The sequence below is a fragment of the Miscanthus floridulus genome, chromosome 8, assembly GCF_019320115.1.
Source record: "Miscanthus floridulus cultivar M001 chromosome 8, ASM1932011v1, whole genome shotgun sequence".
Taxonomy (NCBI): domain Eukaryota; kingdom Viridiplantae; phylum Streptophyta; class Magnoliopsida; order Poales; family Poaceae; genus Miscanthus; species Miscanthus floridulus.
In genome coordinates, this window is record NC_089587.1 from 19,814,619 (window position 1) to 19,837,713 (window position 23,095).

Here is a 23,095-nt window from a genome sequence, read left to right on the forward strand (position 1 = left end):
CCCGTTGCCCATCAAGAGGGAGAAGAACAGAGCGGCAGGCAGGGCGCTATGGCCGTCGTCGTGTGCGTCACAGCGCCGGTGGCTTCATCGGGTCGTGGATCGTCAAGATTGCTCCTCGCCCGCGGGTACGCCGTCCGCGGCACCTCCGCCGCGCAGGTACGCCCCTGGGCGCTGCTGCTGCCTCCCTCCCTGTCTCCGTTCCATCTCCCGGTCCCCCTCGCGATCCCAACAAAACCCATTTCTTCGTCCCCGGGAATGTTATGTCGCTGACATGACGGGTCATTTTTGGCTGTCGTCTGTGGCGGCGGCGGTCCTGGATCTCGGATTTCCGATTCGGTTCGGTTGGCGGCGCATGCAGATGACCCCAAGAACGCGCACCTGTGGGCGCTCGACGGCGCGGCGGAGCGCCTCACCATGCTGCAGGTGGACCTGCTCGACCGGGCCAGCCTCCGCGCTGCCTTCCACGGCTGCGACGGCATCATCCACACCGCCTCGCCGATGCACGACAATCCCGTAAGCGCCGCCGCCCGCCGCCAATGATGAGACCTCGGCTCTCCTTCGATACAATACGAGCGCAAGTATTAACACTAAAAAAAATATCCTTTTTCCCCCTTTTTACCCCTCTGGTAGGAGGAGATCATCGAGCCGATCATTGCCGGCACGCGGAACGTCGTCGAGGCCGCGGCCGACGCCGGCGTGCGGCGCCTGGTGCTGTCCTCCACTATCGGCACCATGTACATGGACCCGCGCCGCGACCCGGACGCGCCTCTCGACGACTCCAGCTGGAGGCGACCTCGAGTACTGCAAGAGCACCCAGGTAGTAAAATGGAGACGGAATCAATTCTTCACCCCGAGAATCCCGCCTGCGAATTTAATCAATCAACGAAAAGGAAATCGCTTCTGACGCCGTTCCCGCTGGAATTCACAGAACTGGTACTGCTACGCGAAGACGATCGCGGAGCAGGGCGCGTGGGAGGCGGCGCGGGCGCGGGGGCTGGACCTGGCGGTGGTCATCCCGGTGGTGGTGCTCGGCGAGCTGCTGCAGCCCAGCATGAACACCAGCACCCTGCACATACTCAAGTACCTCACCGGGCAGACCAAGGAGTACGTCAACGAATCGCATGCCTACGTGCACGTCAAGGACGCCGCCGAGGCGCACGTCAGGGTGCTCGAGGAGCCCGGCGCCGGCGGGCGGCGGTACGTCTGCGCCGAGCGAACTCTGCACCGAGGCGAGCTCTGCCGCATCCTCGCCGGACTCTTCCCGGAGTACCCTATTCCGACAAGGTATGGCAATTCGCGGCTTCTCGGAGTACCCTGTTCTCCAGTCTGAATCACTGCTGATGCTGGCTTGCTTCAATCAAGCTTCATGACGCATTAGTATTCTGATGAAGAAATTGAAGAATTCGCTGGCATGGTTTAGGAACATTAAAGAATGCGGCTGCTCTGCTTGAGTTGCAGCATTTTATATTGGTTCTATATATAAACCAATAGTTTCGTTTCGGACATGAAGAAATCAAAGGAAAGCAATTGTGGACTGCTCCAAAGTTCAACTTCTGCACAGTAATATGAAGAAATCAATGGTCAAGTTTATGAGTAACCCAATTGGTCTGGTCACTAACGAGTAGTTAATAGATTTTAGACAAGGTCCAAGATGGCCAAATTAAGGGTATCGGTGGATAGAAAACTCGATCTGATGCTGCACAATACTTTATTTGCATTATTGCATAGCTGCAGAGTCAAATACCCATTGTCAAAAAATACCCCATGTTTAGGAAACTGACATCCAGACTAAATTTGGCCATGTGAATGCTAATGCACTTCTTATGCATGGAGTCTTTTATCTATGTCTATATCTATGTCTATATATAAATGTGTGCTATTTCACTGTTCACCCGAAGACCAAGACTCATATCACTGTAGATCAGCAGTGCCGGGGTCCGCAATAAACAGTATCCACGACGAACAGTGTCCAACCCGATAATAAAACATACGAACCCAATATGGAACAGTACATACCCGTTATGAAACAGTACGCATACGTTTCATCTGTTTTTTTCGTTTTTTTCCCTCCCTCCTACACACGCGAAGCGTGGGCACCCACGCGAGTTACTATATATATCTCTGTGCTTGCAAATGTTCTGTTGATAAACAGAAGTGGTGTGACCGGTGTCTGAATGTCTGGGATTCCTTAAAAGCAAAACAATGCCTATTCTTTTCTTTGAAGACAGCACATGGAGCCTAATCGACAAAGCAAAAATATTTTGCCTTGTTTTCAAGATATAGCAACATCATACATGGTGTCTGGAGTTTCAAATTGCTTCAAGACAATGCATTGACCATTTACTTTGGCAGCAGTAGCACTATATTGAATTATTGTCAATCTAACTTACTGGTAGCATGCCACTTCTGCAGGTGCAAGGATCTGGTGAATCCACCAAAGAAGGGCTACAAGTTTACAAACCAGCCTCTGAAGGACCTAGGAATCAAGTTCACGCCAGTGCATGAATACCTGTATGAAGCAGTGAAATCCCTGCAAGAAAAGGGATTCCTCCAGAAGACCTCTAACACCAAGGTAATAAAAAAGAACACTGTATGAAGATCACTTGAACAAGCATAGTTACAGAGTGGTATTACAGTTTGCATAACAAAGCAGTGACAGTTGTGGTCTTGTCTAAATATCGTAAGCAGAAAGAGAGAATGGCACTGCGTACAACAAAATCTGCATAGCCTGCAATGAACCTGATTGAAATATGACCCTTCTTGTGTAGTAGTACACTTTTGACATTAACGTAATCATAGATACTGTCCTTAGTCCTTACTGTGGCCTTTGTTGTTCCAGGTGCCTGAACGACGCAGCTCCCTGCCTGAACAATCACAACCACCCTTATTGATTTCAAGACTTTGATAGATTTGTGCACAAAGTGGCCATGTTTCATTAGAATAAGTCGTTCATTTGATTGGTTATCCTGTTGTTCTTGCAGTACACTCAGTGAGTGTACTCTGCAGTCTGTAGGGTGCAGTATATATAGAGCGATTTCAGCGATGGTGTTATTCCCCATCGTCCAGCATCTGGTTGATCATTTTGTCCGCTTGAACTGAAACAAATCAGTAGGTATCATCTCCAGGGAAGCGTGTCCGCCCAGCTCTTGACTGCGTACGCTGGTCAGCTACAGCTTATTCTACATATCTTGCTTGTCTGTATCTGCATGTCTGCGTTCAACCAAAAAAAAAAAAAAAAGAGTCAATCCACGCCGGCGTTCAACAAAAAAACCATTCTACATATCTTGTTTGTCAAAATAGAAAGAAGTAAATAGGAAATGGTATTTTCAATGGAACAGATGCAGATGCTCGCAAAGATTGAGCTTCAGATCTTAAGATGGGTTGTTATTGATAGGTAAGTTGTGAAAGAATTGTCTTTAAATTCTAGTATAAATTTAGAAAAAACACAAACACTCGCGTTAAGTCGAGAAACCTGAGTGAGCAAGTTTATAACACAGAAACCTAACCAGTTGAGTTATGCTCTATTTGCAATTGTAAGCAATATACAACGGTTCCTTAACTGATCGCGAAACAACAATTGATGTGATACATGTCACATCACACGTGGAAATAATGTCTACGTTAGCTTGAGAACACGATCGAAGATTCGAGGCTAGGGTAAAAAAAATATACTAAGACCCTGTTCGCTTTTCTTATAATCCGTACTTTTCAGTTTGTTTTTTCAGCCAGAACAATGTTTTTCTCTCACAACAAATCAGCCGGAACAGTGTTTCGCTTGTTTTTTCAGCGAAGCGAACGGGTCCTAACATGCATTCAAAAGGAATTCCGTTCCAAAAATATACTAAACTAGAACTGGGACACTCTAGCTAACCCAAGTTAAAACTTAAAAGACCATTTTCCTGGCGTTGGTAAACTTGAGTGGGCCAGCTAGGCCTAGTGAGCAACTCTCTTTCATTTGTAGTAGCCGGGCTTGCACAAAACTGAAATGAGACAATTGATACCCAACCCCAGGCCAATCCACACACAGGGGAAAAAAAGATTCAAGAGAGAAAGAAACAAACAAACAAAGATAAATACTGTAGAAGGAAATTAGTGGAAATTATGCCTTATATAAGGAGCTAATTCCTCTGGATTGAACATGTGAATTGGCGTGGCGGCCTCATAGGTGTACTGATTGTGCTGCAATCACATAGCATGCACAATCAGTCTACGGGTGCTTACTGCTTAGTCAAAGGATCATTTTTTTTCAACTTGTCATTATTTGTACCTAGCATATACATAGTACCGGTGCTTAAAATGTGGACAACATATTTGAGTACTAGTGTTTAATGTGCGCTAACGAGTTACTTGAGCTTATGTTTGCATTGTATGGATTAAGTTTATATCGACGCTTAATACTTAATGATATGACATCTCTCTTTAAGCACATTTATTTTACATGACCTTAGAAGAAGTATAAACCGTCGGAAACTTCTGATGCATGCAATCATGCGTGATAGCTAGGTAAAAACATGCATCTAAAACCCATGTGTTCCAAATAAACATGGCCTTTTATCTCCCTCTAGCTAATTCATATTATACAGGGAATAATCCAATTCAATATAATTCGAATGAAATTCGCATGTTTCAAACACCCCTGGAATGTATAGGGCTGTGGCACTGACGTGACGATACGGTTTCTAAGACAAAGAAAAAAATTGAAATACAGTAAAACATGCAGTGGTGTATAAACTGATGGTTTTGACTTTGAAATCACACAATTTTGCACCCGTCGTTTTCGTCACATCCTCGTCATGTTTCCGTCGCATAAACGAAGTGCATGTTAGCTAGCACACGTATGACGTATGTACTCATATGTACTTCTACAGTCCACAAACTATAGGCACTTGTACTTGATCATCAAGACATTAACACTTGGTGTGCAAGGTTCCAGCAATCGTTGGCAAGGTACAGAACTGCCCCACGAAAAGACGGCAACCAGTAAAACACCTCGGCAGGTAGTCTGATGCATGACTGCCACACGTACATACTTATCAACTGGGTTGAGCGGGCAACTGTACTATCGCATCTCTCTTGCTATCTCCATTCAAAAGAATACAACTCTCACATAGACATAAGTTAGATTATTTAATCAAAATTATATAAAAATTATAAATTTTTATAATACAAAACAAGTATTATTAAATTTATCATGAAATATATTTTTATAATATATATATGTATTAGTTATAAATTCTAATATATTTTCTATAAATTTGATCAAACTAGTTTGACTAAAAACAAAACTAGAGTTATATTCTTTTAGGAATGAACGTGATAAATGTTATGCATCACACGTCCATGAAAAAACACCGATTTGGCGTTTAGACACTATTACATATGTAACCGGCATCACTGCCAGATTTGGAGCCGATAGTGGACAAACGACCATGATGTCTAGAAATTTTCACTGCCAGTCTCCCACCCGGCAATGATACCGATTTCCCAAAAAATCCTACCCCACACAACCATAGTCGCGACCACAAGCCTCATGCAGCAGCCACGCCCCAGCAGTGATATGAGAGATATCACTGCCGGATCAGGCCACATAGTGATATGTTAATATCAGGTGATAGCTTGACCAGCAGCAGGAGCATGATATCACTGTCGAGTTGTGTGGGTTAACCCAGCAGTGTCCTAACTACAGTATAAAACCCTACCCCTTCTTCCTCTTCCTTCCCTCCCATCCCAAGCACAGCCATACAAGCAGGCGTTTTTCCTACCTCTCTTCATTGTTGGAGCCATTTTTCACAAAAATGCTCATGCGCAACCTTAGTTTTATACGGATGGACATGCTCTCCTGCATTAAGGTGAGTAACTAGCAACCCTTGAATTTATAGTTTGTTTTGTTGGTTAGATTGTTTTTTTATTCTCGTGCTTGTTTTCTTTCTGCATTTTAGGGAGCATTTTTATTGAATCCTTTATCAAGGATACCCAATTTTTGTGAATCCATATGGTACAATCATTTAAGGTTAGTACCTATGAATCCATTTAATTTGTAGCTAGTTTTATTCATTATGTTTCTTTTGATTCTCTACCAAATGTGATGGTTTAGTTGGTTCCTTTAGTTTCCCAATTTTAGTGTAGCATAGAATAGAGTTGTATTGGCCCTCGGACCATCCACTACATTGTTGAAGCACTAAAGGTATGACAAATGCATTTACATTTTACACAAAACAAAGATGGAAAGAGTAAACCAAAATAGTTGTGTTCGTACCGCGATTTTTGTTAGGTGGAGACGTATCATGGTTTTATAAAAGAGATCTGAGAGCTAGACTGTGATGCATTAAAGGTGCCTTTTCTTCGGAGCTAATGGGTTCAACTCCTAAGGGTCTTCACCGACCAGGATGGTATGACTATCATGGATCTCAACAAGATCGTGCACATAGACAACATTAGTTCTTGCAAAAGAACAAGTCTTCTATGCAAAGGACAATGCTCACGAGGACAAACATGTGGTGTTCCAAGCGAAAAGCAAGATTGTTGGTATTGAAGGTGTGACAAACGAGGAGGAAGTCGAAAAGGGCTATAAGGAAATGGCTCATTTTAGGACGGATGTTGATCTAACTATCTTTTAAGAGTTCATGTTATGGGAGTCAGACCAAGGATGCCGTGAAATTGAATAAACACCCCTTGCATACAAGTATGAGCTTGGTAAAGATCTAGTTGGCCCAAAAGAGCTCTGCAACTTGCCGACAAATATGTGTGAACTGTATGATCAGTACAAATGCCAGAGCCATGCATGTTAAACCATGTTTGAGGCTAGAGTCCCCACCTGAGATATATCATAAAGGTGAAAACATATCAAGAGGGTACACCAAGTTCCATCTAGATGAAACTCTTCCTATCTCTCCTCGTAACTTTAGTGTCATATCATCAAACTTGCTTATGTGACATCTCAATTAATGAGAATGAAATCCCACAAAGACTAGCCTATACATCCATGGACGATCTAGAGGCTCAGTTTTTTTTAATTCCATTAATAAAAGTTACTAAAACCATAAATCATGGATGGATAATAAATATTCAACAATACACCAATCTTGTCACACTATTAAGGGCTCACTTTCTTTTTAATTGTTTCTCACATTCTCTGTAAGCAAGACATAAATCATGCCTTGGTATCATGACATAGATGTGGTAGAGTATCTCTCACATCAGGAATTATGAAAAGGAATATGTACCAAGAAAAGATAGTCATTTGAACAGCAAAATTAAATATCACATTAGATGTAACAAATATAGTTGTGTATTATATGTGTGAAACAATAGCATTAATAAAGCCTACATGTTTAGTTTTGATATGGCCATCTTAAATATCTATAAAATTATGATTATATTAAAGCTAAGATAGCATGATTATAATCTTTTTATTGAGGGGGATAGGTGTAGAAGTATTTCAGATTTTTTATTTTTAATCAATATTTTAATACTAATCCAAAAAAGTTTTTTGCAAAACTGACCCTTTTGGTCGCGCCAGCGGGGCTGGCGTGACACTACCACACTGTCGCGCCAGTGCATGTGGCGCCCTGGCCTGTTGACTGGAGCCACGGCGGCGTCGATGGTTGACTGGAGCTGGCATGGCGTAGCGTGGGCCCTGGCCTGTTGCGCCAGTGACTCTGGCGTGATAGGGCTGGCCCATATAAGGTCGCGGCCCACCTCCTTTTCCTCCCTCTCTTCTGTCTCCCTTCATTCTAGGTGAGCTCAAGGTCAACTTCTGTTGTTGTGTTCTCTCTCTTCTCTTCCTCCCATCCTCTATTTGTCTTCGATCAAGTTTGCATTTGCACTTCAGGTTTGAACGGTCTCGTACATGAGGTATGACTCCCTCACCTCTGTTTTTTGTGTGTTTAGTTGATGTTTATATACTGCTCTGGTTTACACTGTTGTGTGCAATATTGGCTTTCATTTGGTTGAATGAAAGTTGCTTTGGCTAATCACGTTTAATATATTATGGTTCATGTTGTACTTGTTGAACTTTTTTGTCTTTTGTGATTGGTTTTGGTTGCTAGTGCATTAGGGTTTGAGTGCACTAGTTTAGACAGCAGTATGGGTTGGACTGATGTTAGTAAACTTTCTTGGAAGTATGCCATTTGAAGTTTTTTATGGTTATTAGATATATAGACGAGTTCGACTATGTATTTATATACATCATTTACATTCAATAAGTTAGTTTTAGGGTTTGGCTTCATGGGTTTACATGATTATAAAGATGATTGAGATAGAAATTGTTGTTCGACTGTGTAATAGTATTGGTTCATATCTTTGCTTTGTTGAACTACTTTGTAATAGGTTCAATGGCAGTTCCAAATAACAACCAATTCATGCACCATCCGAAGGATCATGGTGGTATCAGTCCTTTCCTACCAGCAGAGCCAACACCATTGTGCTATTGTGGGTACCGGCATTTGTGAAGCAGTCAAGGCATCCTGCATCAGCTGGGCGTGCTTTCTACTGTTGCCAACTTAAGCGTCATTCCCCGACACTTGATGCCTACCTAGAGGGATGCAGCTTCTATCAGTGGATCGACAACGATGCAATGTTCGATCCGTCGATTATGTTGTTTCCTTATGACCCCTAGAAGAGTGTTCCATATTCGGAATTTGTTCGTTGGGTTTCACCACCACCGAACCATCCAGAAATGACAGAGGCGAAGAAGGTTGACGCTGCTTTGCGCCGTCTAGAAAATCCTCCTAAATGCAACTGTGGAGTGTCGGTGCTACTGACTACTCCCAGCCAAACGTGGAACATTGACTACCTTCTATAGCTGTGGATTGCCAGATTATATAAGTTGTTATGAAAGCAATCTATCTGTAAGCTTGTATGCGTTTTGCACATACAATGTTACACTTAGAATATTTGTTTTTTGCAGAGAGGGTTTCCATCTTGTGACTTTGAGGAGTACAACTATGGACCCAAATCGCACTGGCCTTCTGACTATGAATTTGCGGAGTTTGAAGCAGGCATTAAGCCATGGCCATGCACAAAGATGTCGGAGCGTAAGTGCAAGTGTGGCATGAAGGCTCATGAAGGAGTTGTTCCAATCCATCTGAGCTAGGATACGGATACTACTGTGGCAATGCTTATGGAGGGTCGTCTGAGTTATGGGTGAGTTGACTAAACCGGTTAAGTTACTACATAAACATAGACCATCGGTTTGTTTGCTCATTGCTTTGTGTTTGCTTAGGTCGGGAGTACATGCGATTGGGAGGACTTCCCTGGTCATGGAGAGTTACTAGAGAGGCTGAAGATACATTCGCCTCTTGAAAAAGACAGGAAGCGTTGGATGCAGGAGGAGAAACAAATAGAGGTGAGGACGAGGTACGGGGTAGAGATGCCATCATGGAAGACCCATAACAGGATTTTAGAGGACTTTCCTTGAGTGACCGGTAAACAGCTGAGTTTTTACAATAACGAGGCCGAGTTGATGAGCTTTTGGCGATAAAACAAGGAGGCCTACAACTTTAAGGAGGTCAAGGATGCGAGGGAGATGGCCTTTTCCACAGGCATATCCATCACTTATGTGAGTAATTGATTTTGAAATTTGTTTGGACTATCTTCTTACAAATGTTGGCAATGTGACATTGTTTCCTTCTTGTAGTTCCCGATGATGCACTGAACGACGGCCATATCCCCGCACCCATGGAGAAGGACGATGACGATGACCATGATGATGACGATGACGATGATGACGATGAGTAGTGTTTCCTCTCAACTGATGCCTACAAGGTGCAGTACATATATTGCAAATGCCAATAGGTTTCGCATGATGTAGGTCTTGTATATGGTAGATGGAGGACTAGTACGATAGCGCTGCTTCTTTTGTGCAAAGGCAGCAAGATCCGTACATATTTTGCAAATGGCCATGGGTCACCATTTGGTAGTACTTGTTCATGGTAGATGGAAGACTAGTGTTAGTAGTAGTGGTTGTATATGCTAGATGGAACACTTATGTAAGTGATGATGATGATGACCATGAGTTGTACGAACAATGCTTTGAACTCCTTATCGTGTGTAATGCTTCAAACTCATTATGGTCTAACTCCTTATGGTGTGTAATGCTATGTGAACCATGCTAAGCTTGTTATAATGAAGATCAGCACACCTGATCATTATTATTCCAACATATGCTATGACAATTTTATTAAATATAAGAATAGCTATACATAGTCCCTTTGTTTCATAATTTGAGGTACAAATGTTCATTATAACAATGAGTTTACTACTACCTCAAAGATTTTGAAAGGAGAGATTGTGTACATGTGTGTGGCTTGAGTGCAGCAGGGCTGGGGAGGCTAGCAGGGTTATTTCTAGGACTGTCGCACTAGGCTGGAATGTTACAAGAGCATTCCGCTTTCTCAAGGTCCACCCTATAATTTCTACCACCGTACTTCTCGCCCCTAGGTTCGTTCCTCCGGCTGACTTGATATTATACACTAACCTCGATGGCCCAAAGGCCTCCCCCACTTGGTTGGAAGCTATCGTCTCCGAGAGATCCAAGTGTTTTCTACCGGCTCTACCCCATTTCTCTTTGGACGTCTTTGCTATGTTCCATCGATTGACAAAGTATTCATTACACTTCCTGAACGAGTACTCCACAATACCTGACACGAGGACTGCACGGATACCCTTGAACACCTTGTTGAACGATTCTAAAGAATTGGTAGTCATCACGCTGTACTGAAGACCTCTGACATTGAATGCAAGAGCCCACTTGTCCCTTTGAGGCATCTGATCCTCAAGCCAACTCTTTGCCCTAGCATTGAGGACCTTCTATAACTCTACAAGCGTCTCTTCAAACTTTTCCTTGGATCGACTTCCACATAGTGACTTCAACTTATGCACTACCTCCTTTTTCTTCTGCCTCCTCCATATGTTGGTAGCAAAGTGCCTCATGCACCACCGATGCTCAAGAGGAGGGCATCCATCTACATGCTCTTTCGCAGCTGTCAGCAGACTGTGATGCCGATCTGAGAACATGCATATGTTCTGAGATGAATGGAGCACATTCTGTCTCACAAGCTTCATGAACCAACACCAGCTATCGTTGTTCTCACCCTCAGCCAAAGCGAATGCTAAAGGGACAAGTTGATTGTCTGGGTCCACTCCAACGGCAATCATCAATACACCCATGTACTTCCCTATCAGGAATGTACCATCAACAAGTACTAAGGGACGACAATGCTTGAAGGCCTCCGCGGACTAAGCAAACACCAAAAAACTCTATGTAGAACATGCTTCGGAATGCCATCCATGTCCGTGACAGTGCGACCCACATAAGGATACCACCTAAGGCCTGGATTGTAGTGTTTCATGGCACTTAAAATCCTAGGGACTTGGTTGTTCGCCTCTTTCCAATCATGCCCATAGCAACTCTATAGCATGTTGCTTGGCCCTCCATGCCTTTGAGTACTTGACTCTATAACCAGTGAACCCAAATATAGTCTCAATCATGCTTGAAACTGATGTGTCACTATCGGCCCTAACCGTGCCAACAAGACGACAACCAAGGTAACGGGCTGTGTTTTGGGTGTGCACACCCTTCGGCTTCAAAGATTGACACATGTGAGGTTGCCTCACATTGCGAATCTTCCACTTTTCATTTCTCTGCCTCTGAGCCCATAGACCCCATTGACATCCATTCTTGCAAAGGACCGTGTACATCTTGTTCTTGTCAGAGTGGCTCACATAATACGGCCTATGAAACCGAATAGCATAATCCATCAGGAAATACTTAAGATGCTCCAACGTATCAAATACCATTCCTTTCCTAATCTCCACCTCCTCACTATCTGGTACCTCATCGGCCAACAACGTTAAACTGGTGTCACATATTGCCTGGTCAACCATACTAATGTCCATGAAATTTGGTACCGAGGGTACCTCCACATGGGCAGCCTTCAATTGCCTCAATTCGATGTCATTATACTCCATTCTCAATGACCCATCAGCTGGGACTCCTATTACGTTCGGAAACCCTCCCTCACAACAATCACTTTCGTCCTCACTACTAGGCTCGGACCTGTACTCGTCCTCCAACACATCATCCAAAGTACTTGGCCCCGAAGTCAAGTCATCTTTGTCTGCGGAGGCAACATCAACTTCATCATCCTTCGATCCTTGGGATATGTCATCCATATCATGTGTTCCATCTCTTTTGCCACCGTCTTCATTAAATGTTTCTTCATTGAAATCATCATTCAAGGCACCGGGCTCACATGACCTATCCACTTCTCTAATGACAACCGCTTATAACTCTTCGTCTTGGGTAAGGTTCTCCACAGGCTCCACATCCACGTTATCATCCACAGCCACCACAATTGGGCTACACCCCTTCTCCACAACAACTTCCAAGCACCTAACACTACTACTCTTGACAACTTCTACGTGGTTCTTCCATTCATCCTTACATGACAGACATCAACACATAGTGTGCTCATTTCTTCCCACAGTCAAATCGACCTCTCAATCTTAGTGTCAACCCAAATTTATCCCAGCATTGGCTAACCAAACCATCAAAGGTAGGAGGTGTACTAAAGAACTGAACATGTTCTTGCATACTTTCAAACTCCCCATTTCCTTTAACTTTGCCACCATAAAATAATCGCACTAACCGATCCATCTATAAAATAGGAATGAACACATCAACAACACATGAACTACACATTTTGGAAATAAATCATATACATTCACTAATACACTAAAATAACACCAACTTCACAGTGATGTCAACAAAGGCAACAAACATACCGATCTAAATCCACCATGTATCAACTACCAACGTCCATGCAACACCTAGTTTACGTCAATTCCACGGGCTGAGTATATCCTAAACCTAATATACGCATCAAATACTAACAAGCAATGATAAAACCATTCACACCATCCATAATTTTCTAACCCTAGTCATGCAACTCATGAGGCAACAAATCAAGAAGTCGAGGGGGGCGATCAACCTGGCTGTTTACGTGACTCCATGGACCACGGAGGTGAGGGCCGGCGTTGGGGTAAGCCACAGCCGGTGCTGCCGCCGTTGGGAGAGCACTAGGCAGCGGCCGAGCCGCCCGCCTCTCTTGGTGCGGTAGGCCTGCAGCACGAAGAGAGAGGGAGTACCACCAGCAACCTCTCAACTCCCCTGCGGCTATCGGAGAAGGCGAGGATGGCCGGAGGTGCCAGGGTGGCGATGGAGGCGGGGCGCCGGTGCCTAGGCTACGCCCTTCTCTTCCCTCGCTGTGTTAGGAATGGAGGGAGATGGAGAGGGAGGGGATGGGGTGGCGCGGTGGCGGCGGCCCAAGCGTGCTCGCGGGGCAGCGGCGGCGCGCGGGCGAGCAGAGCGTGGACGCGGCGAGAGAAAGAGAGAGAAAAGAAATGGGTCGGGCCGGCCAAAACCTAAGTCAGCCTGTCACGCTAGCTCTGTCGCGCCAGAGTCGGTGGCGCGATAGGGCGGGACCCACGCTCCGCCACGCCAGCTACGGTCAACGACGGGCGCCACCGTGGCTCGGCTTGTCGCGCCAGCCACGCTGGCGCGACCAAAAGGGTCAGTTTTGCAAATACTTTTTTGGATTAGTATTAAAATATTGATTAAAAAGGATTAAAAATAAAAAAATTCCAAGTATTTCATCAACACTATTAATTGATTTTGATTTAACATTTTAGTCGAAAAAACATCTCACTATCTCGGCCATGCATACCAGAAAGCCAACAAACCAATTTCTTTTCCTAATTCATTTTATATCAAGGATAAAAAGGTTCGATGCAAACATTGTTTGAACGTGTATTGTAATAATTGGAGAGCATTGGTCAGTTGTTACTCGTAGATGCTAAGAAAATCAACTACATGTGTAAAATAAAAGACTCAAATTAGAATAATCTTTTCATTATTTTTTTACAGGAATAAACTCTTCATTCTTAGAAGGAAACGCACAAAAGTAGATATGAATTATTTTAAATAATATTAACCCTACTAGTATTTTCTTAGTGATATGAGAGTGCACTATATCTAGTCAAACTCAAATATTTTTATGTACAAAGTGATATCACATTAAGAGATGACAAGCAATTGGGAGATTGAGCATACTATATATGCCCTCGGTGATTTACTAATAGTTAGGGACATGCATGACAATTAATGTCACCTTAGCTATGTCATGACGTAGCAGCATCAGTGAAATATATATATTGGATGTGATGAGACAAAAATATAACAGTTAATGATAGGGAATATAGTCCATCTCTTCACTAAGTGAAGCATGTCTTGGAGATTTGTTGGGTAAAAGAGGTGGAGTTTGTGATATAATAGGCGTGGAATTAAATTCTAAAAAAATTGCCCTTTTAATCACGCCAAATAACTTGGCCTGTCTCAAGAGGTCGATGAATCAAACTAAAGCAGATCATTAGAGTGATTCGTTTGACCATGTTAAGAGTCATGCCTTTGATGCGTCCAAGAGTGTCACTTCTTAAAATGAATGGTTTTATTAAATACTTCATCATCTCAAAAAGAATGTAATTCTCATTTTTTTAAGGAATCAAACGACTTCAAGTTTGACCAAATCTAAGTACAAACATTCATGATACTTCCTCCGTCCATAAAAGGAAGCAATTATGGGATCTGTGCAAGTGAAACTAGCTTAACTATAAACTTGGGATTTGTGCAAGTTTACAATAAATAGTATTAACATTTATATCTGTAACTAGGTTTACTATCAAGATATGTTTCATAATGAATTTATTGATACTAACCTTGTATCATAAATGTTAGTACTCTTTTATATAACTTTATCAAACTTTAAATGGTGGTTTGACTCTTCGAAAAGTAAGAATTATATCATTTTGTGGATAGAAGAAGTACCAAATAAGTATCATTAGATTAATTATGAATATATTTTTTATCTAGAGACAAATATTGATATTATTTTATATAAATTTAGTCAAACTTAAGAAAAAATTGACTAGTCCCAAACCTATAATTGTATTACTTTTAGTACAGAAGTAGTATTAGCTTAAAAGAGGCCAAATAAAAAATCGGTTCGCATGCATACAGTTCTATACACCTTATCCCGATTCCTACAGTATTCTGCAAGCTCATATATGCACACAATCCTGCGGCTCCATGTGTACGGTCATGCAGTAACATGGCTTGGTAAACAACACACAGCTTCTACTGCTCAGGATGGCTCAGGAAAGAAGCATATGCATGAGTTGCAGAGAAGGGTGACCACACACAGTTAATTAGATAGCAGAAATTTTAGATCACATTAATAATGTCATGTCTCTTAATTATATTAGATTAGATTTATCACAACCAGAATTTTAGACTTCTCCTAGTGAGGTGGGCTTCTCCTAATGTTTTAGCATTTAAAATTTAGTGTAAATTTTTCCTATTAAATGCCTCCTAGTGAGATTTTCATGTGCTATGACTAGTGGTACTGTTTTATTACTACTTAAAAATACTAGGAGAAGTCCACCATTTTGGTAGGGAGGGGGGGTTGGAACACGCTCTACTCCTGCCTTTATAATATGCAATCAAAATGCAGTGTTTTGTGCAGAAAAATCACAAAAAGCAGCAGTAAAAAAATGATCCTGGAAAAAAGAACACGTATATGCCATTGTTTTTTCTGAACATGCCAAGCATTTTGCAAGAAAACTTTGGTTTATCTTAAATGATGATACATGCCAAAACAAGCTCATGCCGGGAATTTAATAAATTAAGCTAGAACAAATAGGTTCTATGATTTTCAACTAATGATAAGGTAACTGTAAATTAATAATGCACACTACCCTTGGCCCACAAACATACACACCCAAAAAAAAACATTCCATGTGGTAGTTCTTACATTATGTACATGTAAGGGGGAAGTTTGTTTTGATACTACTGAAATGTGCACATATGACCACATAAAATAAAATGATGAAAATTTTCAAGGACAATTCTAGATGACGTGAAAATTGTGGTTAGAATAAGATCAAGTTCCTCTTCTGCTTGCATACATTTCATGGAAGGGAGCAGACATCTTCCTTATTGCACAGATTATTAATATACTATCATATGCTTGCCCATACAGATATCTAAAACATGGTAAAAAATTTATGACAAGTGTGCACTCAACAAAATATATATAAACATGAATTATTTATAAAAGGATAAGTTGCTACAAAATCGATGTCATATTAAAAGATATTTAAAATATGAATCTATTAATATACCCTTTTATACTCTAACTATGCATATATATTGACTAATTGTTGATTAATAAAAGTTATGAAATTATTTCTTAAAATCAATAACTAAAAAAGAATGTTGACAAATGATCAACGAAAAAAGTTTACCATTGACCTATACGGAAAGGGACTACACATGTAAGTCGTCGTAGCAGTAACTTTTCTAAAGCATCCATCACCTTGAATCACATGCATCACATCGAAATCCTACTAGTACTAGAGAATAGTTTTTATTACGTGTCACTCATTTCTCCACACAAATTAATCTAGCTTTGCTTCTAGACAGTTCACTCGACGTAATTCGGTATTTCGGATGGATAAATATCAACACTTCTTTCTATGGATGCTTTGCGTCTATCTCTTCAAGAGAGGATATTCTCTTGAATGTATATATCTTTGGCAGGTTCAGTTAACCTAGCTAGTATGCGTATCAAACAGTGGCTACAAAGAAAGTGCAATTTTTTTTAATGTAATAGTGAAGCCTCGCTGTATGTTTTCCATCAAAAAGTGAATTTACATTGTTATCCCTGAATCTTTTAGCCAATAGCATATCATGCATGTCACGGCAACAACAAAGATTTATCCAAATGCAAGAGATAAGCAAGTACATACTCATCCGAATGTGGCAGCAATTTGTTCCTAATAATTGCCAAGAAAACCACCAAGCACCAAGTGACTAACCAAAGGAAGCAAAGATCGCACAAATACCTTATTATTGTTGCATATTAATGACTAATTCACGGTGTATTTGCTAGGTGATCGAAGCTCCTGACTGAACGAAAAGGAAACATGGCGAATGGATTATTGCTCAGCACTAGCACAACAATATAGCAATAAAAAGAGGACCACAAGCAAGATGCAAACCTAACAACGAGGCAACTCTCATCACAGCAAAGTAACAAAGCAAGGAAAATTCCAGACGATATGACCAAATGGAATGCGAACAAACAGACGGGACACACACTTATGCACCCCACATCAGTAAAGCTAGCTAGCTGCAACAATACCGTGCTCCCTTTTACTTCAAAAAAGGGATTGAATCTGTTGCGAGAACGAGTAAGGGTTAAGGGAGTAAGGCCCAAAGGCTTAAGGATGTGCATGAGAGAGAGAGAGAGAGAGAGAGAGAGAGAGAGAGAGAGAGGGAGGGAGACAAAGGGCCTAACCTAGATGCAAGCTTGTTATCTGGCAGGGGCGAAGTGAGGACACCTTCCTTGCCAAACATGGCTCATCTCTTTGCCTCCTCCATGCTCCATTTTTGACCCAACAAGAACTTGATCAACCCCACCACCATGACCAACCACCCGCCTGCCTGAGAAGTGAAAACCCAGAAAGAACAAAGAAACCTTGAAACCAGATGCATGGACTAGCAGAGAGAGAGAGAGAGAGAGAGAAGCTAAGGAGCGCGCGAACGTAGTTACTCCGTTGATAGCATCTCAGTGTTGCAGTGTACTGGCAGCATCTCCATGCTTCAGCTCCCAAGGCGAAGAGTACTGCAAGATGAGATTGATACAGAAAATTTGGGGATAGCGCAAAAACTAGTAGCGCCAATCATTTACTCCGGTACTACAAGGCCTATAGCTTCTAGTACTACTCCATTACCACCAGCATCCGTATTCCCCCCCCCCCCCCCCCCCCCCCCCCCCCCGGTAGCAGTTCCAGCATGACTGAAAAGAGCACAGAACAAAAGAGGAAAAAACCATGGGTGTGAAGATCTAGGAGATAAGGAAGCGGCAGTGTAAAAAAAGTAGGAGAAAAGCTATAGTGATATAGGGACGTGCTCTGTCTCTTGTGAATGAGTTTCTCTCAAACATGTAACACATACAGTCTTTATGATCTAAGGGAAAAGCCCAACATCAAAACCATGTAGTTGAATTGAAATCAACTCGAACTCTAATAGATGGGAGGTAAGCCGGCAAGAGAAAGAGACTGATAGAAAGAGAAGTGAGCACGCGGCGAGGACGACATACATATTATGCCGTTCGTCGCGCCGTGTGCTCACTCTCTTCTGTCAATCTCTCCAGAGCCTCTCCACATCTAGAAGCGCCTTACTCAGTGACTCCCCCCACATAACCAACCACATACCTTTGCAAATCAGGTCAGAAGTTGCAAAACCAGGAAATTGAAGAGGAAAAACCAAACAAACCCTCCCAAGCATGAGAGGAAGAACAAGAAAGAGAGGGGGGCTTTGTTGTTCTTGGATCCGGTGAGCACTCGCCGTACAGGAACTGAAACGAGGGGTGCTGAGAGAAATGGACATCCTCGTCTCTCTCCTTCCCCGTGTGCTCTTGGTGTTTGGTTTTTGGAGCAGAGGAGAGGGATGGGATAGGTGGTCGTACCTTGTCGTGCTGCAACCTCCGCAAGGTTGGCCCAAGGTTGGCCCTGTTTAGTTACAAAAATTTTTCACTTTAAAGTGTTACATCGAATCTTATGGTACATGTATGGAGTACTAAATGTAGACGAAAAATAAAACTAATTGCACAGTTGGGTGAAAAATCGCGAGATGAAACTTTCAAGCCTAATTAGTCCATAATTAGACACTAATTGTCAAATACAAATAAAAGTAATACAGTTGCCGAAACAAAAAAAAATCGGCAACTAAACGCGCCCGTACTAGTACTACCGGTGGCAGTACCCTGCACCTGCCAAGAAGTAGTAGTTCCAATCAGCAACAGTTAACACTGCATTCCTTTTGCTTACCGATTACTATTACTTATTATTGTGAGAGGACAAGGCGCCATAGCCCAGGAAAATTTAAAAAGGGTTAGTACGATAATACAGCAGCTAGCACCCCTGACGAGATTTCCTCAGTTTGATACCGTTGAGTTTATATGTGTCTCGTTGAACAGCGTGGACACATAGGGAGGACATGGTCTCCTTTGGAACATAGATTTTTTTTTGTTTTCCCTGTGAAATGAAATGATTCATGTTTTTTTCATTTTTCTCCGTCTGATACAAATAGAGGCAAAGCTCCTGGCCATCCTTTCAAAGAAAAAAAGAAATGATTCATGTACGATTCCTACAAAAGTCATGCGTTCCAAAGGAACTTGAGAGAATCAGATATGCCTAGCCTAAGTAAAGAGAGGGCTGATCAATCCATTTCATTCAATTGGCTCACGCAGATTATATAAAGATTATAAGGCTTTGGATTTCCGTGTCTACGGCTTTGGGAGGTAGGTTACAAGTCAGTAAAGTCGGCTAAATTAAATCAGCGCCTATAGTTAGCACAGTGAGTGATAAGAGTTCTAAGTGCAGTAGGTCTTCCCTATCCGACCAATGAAATTTCTGCAAAGCACCGCACTGATCTGTCTTTACCTGGATGTACTCATACGGTTAGTGAAAATATTTAGTTTTTTCTGTCCGTCTAGATTTTTTTTTTTATCCTTCACAGCCAACCCACAACTGGTTGGTCAACCATCAAAGAAGGCATCCCCTTGGACTCTGAAGCAAGTTCTAGATGCGGGTATTATTCATCATTTTTTTGAAACTGGAAATATTATTGTTCGTCAGTTTGATTTCATGGTCACTCAACTGTCTCCGAGGTCTGCTAGCCACTGCTTGCGCTCTGCACAGGGGAGAAGCTAGGGAAGCTCACCTCTGCTGTCCGCCGCCTGTCCCACGTCCAAGCATTCATGATGATTGTCTCCGCCTGTGGCTAGCTGTTGCCATTTCCTCAGCTGGCCTCTACATCCAACAACCAACGTGTTGTCATTTCTCTTTCGTTAATTAGGATCACGTGGGATAAATCCGACTTTTTTGTAATAACACAACAAGATATAGAATTTACTAGCAATGAGATACCCACAAAGGACATAGGAGTATCGGACGATCGATTATCAAACACAAGAGGGTGCTGCTGGTCAACCTGCAGGAGCATAATGGCACTGCACAGGAGGTGTATCTTCATCTATATATACATACCACACAGGTTATGGAAACTAGACAAGAAATTCCTCTAGGGCCTGTTCGGTTATCTCGGAATGAAGACCTGGAACGATTCCCCACCCGAACAATTGTCTAATTTGTATAATATTGATCAGCGGAAATAATTCTTGGCCTCAATCCGGACTAATCGAACGGACCCTAAGTTTGCATCCATAACTTGATTTTACGAATTTCCTAAAAAGAATGATTTTACAAAGGGACATGCCTTTACATACGCACGCCCACCTTACGCAATCTAGGTTCAGTCTCCAGCTCATTGTGGATGCTTGCATTTTTGAAAGGCTCGTTGCTGTAAAATCTACTCACCTAAGTTCGAGTCTTCAAATCGACACAGTGCTTACATTGTCAACTAATTAGTTTTTGTGGAATCTACTCACCTAAGTTCGAGTCTTAAAACCGGCAATATGTTTGCATTGTGAACTAAATATTTTTTCATGGAGGAGGTTAATGCGTGACCCGCCGCGCTTTACAGGAACGTGAGACCCCATCGTCTTCCTCGTCCCGTCGTCTTCAGTCGTGCCTGCCAGCCCCACCCGGCACCCACGCCTTCCTTGCCACCACCCTTGGCCAGCAGCACCACCCCCGTCGGCCACGCCGCCCGCCACTAATCTCAATCGAAGGAGGAAGAGCGACTGGTTGCCCTCGCCGCAAGCTTTTCCCAACCGGTTGTCTTCCACCGCCCGCTCGGTGGCGCCCCGCCGCCTCGCTCGCCGCCCCTCAACCCACCACCATCGTCCGCCCGGTCGCTGCTCGAGGCCCCCTCCCCCTTCTAAGGTTGTCGGGAATAGAGCTCCCCTAAGAACCCCAAATACCTAACCCTGAACCCTAGCCCCACCGCCACCACCCTAGCCGGCCGCTCTAGCTCACCGCCCGCCCACCCCTCCCTCCCTCCCTAATTTCGGCAGGTGTCCGTCGACCGGTCGCCAAATAGAGTTTGAGTTTTTTATGGCTATATCAACATCAAGATGCCTATAGTAACTTTATTACGGAGTAATATGTATCCAATCACTTGACTAGGTTTGTTAGAGTAAGGTGTATTATTCGGATAGGGTACCTGATTAACCTTATGCAAACCTATTAAAGGAAAAAATCAAAATCACAAAATGACTATCATAGTCCCATACTAAATATCTCTCATTGCCTATATTACAACATGTTTTTCTTATTATCTCATTAAAATATACTCAACAAAACCATTTTTTATAACATATTACTGACATATAATATCGCCTATTTAAACTGCCCACTTCAATTCTACTCCTACCCATCCTGAATAAATCAATTTAGTCTTTTTTTAATTTAACCCAAATTTATAGACAAAAAAAAAGACTAATATTTATTGACGCAAAATTAGCATAGTTCAATACACCATGAAATATATTTTCATGTTATACTTTTTTGTTGTCATAGATTTAGTACTCTTTTGTATTAAATAAAAAATGATCAAATATAATGAAGTTTAACTTAGGATAACTTTAGAAGTTGATTTAATTCAGCGACAACATAGGGAATACTAATAAGCATGAAAAAAAAGCAGTAAGATTTACTCGCTCGAAAATCTACCACCAATGGAATTCCTTTCAGTCGTAGGACGAGAGACGTACTAGGAGTAGTAACGGTTAGCATCGTGCCAAACCAAAGGACCCATCGCTATGCGATGGACGTTTATCCAGTATAATCCAGTACCTTTCGCTTCGTTCTATACAGCCATCTCCTCCAATAGCATGCCGCAGCGGGCACAGCGTCTGCCACATGACACTGTCGCCGAAGAAAGAAGCGTGCGTCCTCGTCTTCCCCTTTCAAGTAAAAAAGAATCCAGTGAGAGGAAGGAATTTCTCCTCTTCTCTTCTTTTCATCTCGTCCTCTACGTTTCGTTTTCGGGGTGGTGTGAGGTGAGAGGAGGTGGACCATGTCGGGCATTTTTCTCACCCGGCCGTGTCGATCCATGGTCCGTTCGTTTCGCTGAAAAAGCAAGCCTGAAACACTGATTCTGATTGATTTGTTGTAAGAAAAAAAAAGATGGATTATAAGATAATCAAACAGGAGCCCATGGATGTGGTGGCTGCCTCTGAGTGGCCGCAGGTGGGGCCCTACCGGCCGGTGTCCCTACGGCTTGGAGGCTGGATCCAGTAGCCTCCCCTCCTCTCTCCTGGTCCTGGTTGCTGATTGCTGCTGGTGCTGTGCTGGGCACCACGGATGGCGCGTACCTGTACAGGCCCAACGTTTTCGGTGCTGGAAAGATCCAACCCCTGAAGAACGGGTTAGTGACAAATCCCCTTCTGAAAATGACATCGGCATGTATTTCATCAGCTCCACGCCTCCACAGACGGTAAGCTCCAAGAGTATTGATCCCTTTCCTGAAAATGACATCAGCATCGTACTTTTATCAGCTCATAGCCACATCTGGGTTCATTCTAGGAGTATTCTTAGATGCCCATTAATAGTTGAAAAAATTGTTCTACGGTACAGTTTCATGGCTCTGAACACAAATTGTTTGAGCATTGGGGCAGCACACACATGGCTTGTTCATACCTCCTGCCGTGGACGTCCTTTCAGGCTATCACTGTCGACACCACCGTGATCCATGCCCAGAGCAATCATGGAGCATCAGGTTTCATATGCTTTGAAGGAAGAGTACGTCCATCCAAGATTCCAATACTAAATTGATATGGACATCTCAAGGCAATTAGGAAACAAAAGATCAAGGAAATTAGGAAACAAAAGAATCCGACAGATCAATTTAAAAATGCTTAAAGCTCAGAAACTCGCATGGATATGCTTCTTCAGACGTTAGCTAGCTGGGTACATATCTCACCGTAGTCTCCCTGCAGTTCAAATTGTACTGTTCTGTTTAACCTCGGACAGTTTCGTTTGTTTGTTTTTTTTTTAAAAAAAAAGG

The 23,095-nt window shown here is 42.6% G+C and overlaps 1 pseudogene; it reads left to right on the forward strand.

Moving 5' to 3' along the window:
* The first annotated feature begins 270 nt into the window (after nucleotides 1–270).
* Nucleotides 271–3,068, forward strand: LOC136475901 (cinnamoyl-CoA reductase 1-like; annotated as a pseudogene).
* Nucleotides 3,069–23,095: the final 20,027 nt, after the last annotated feature.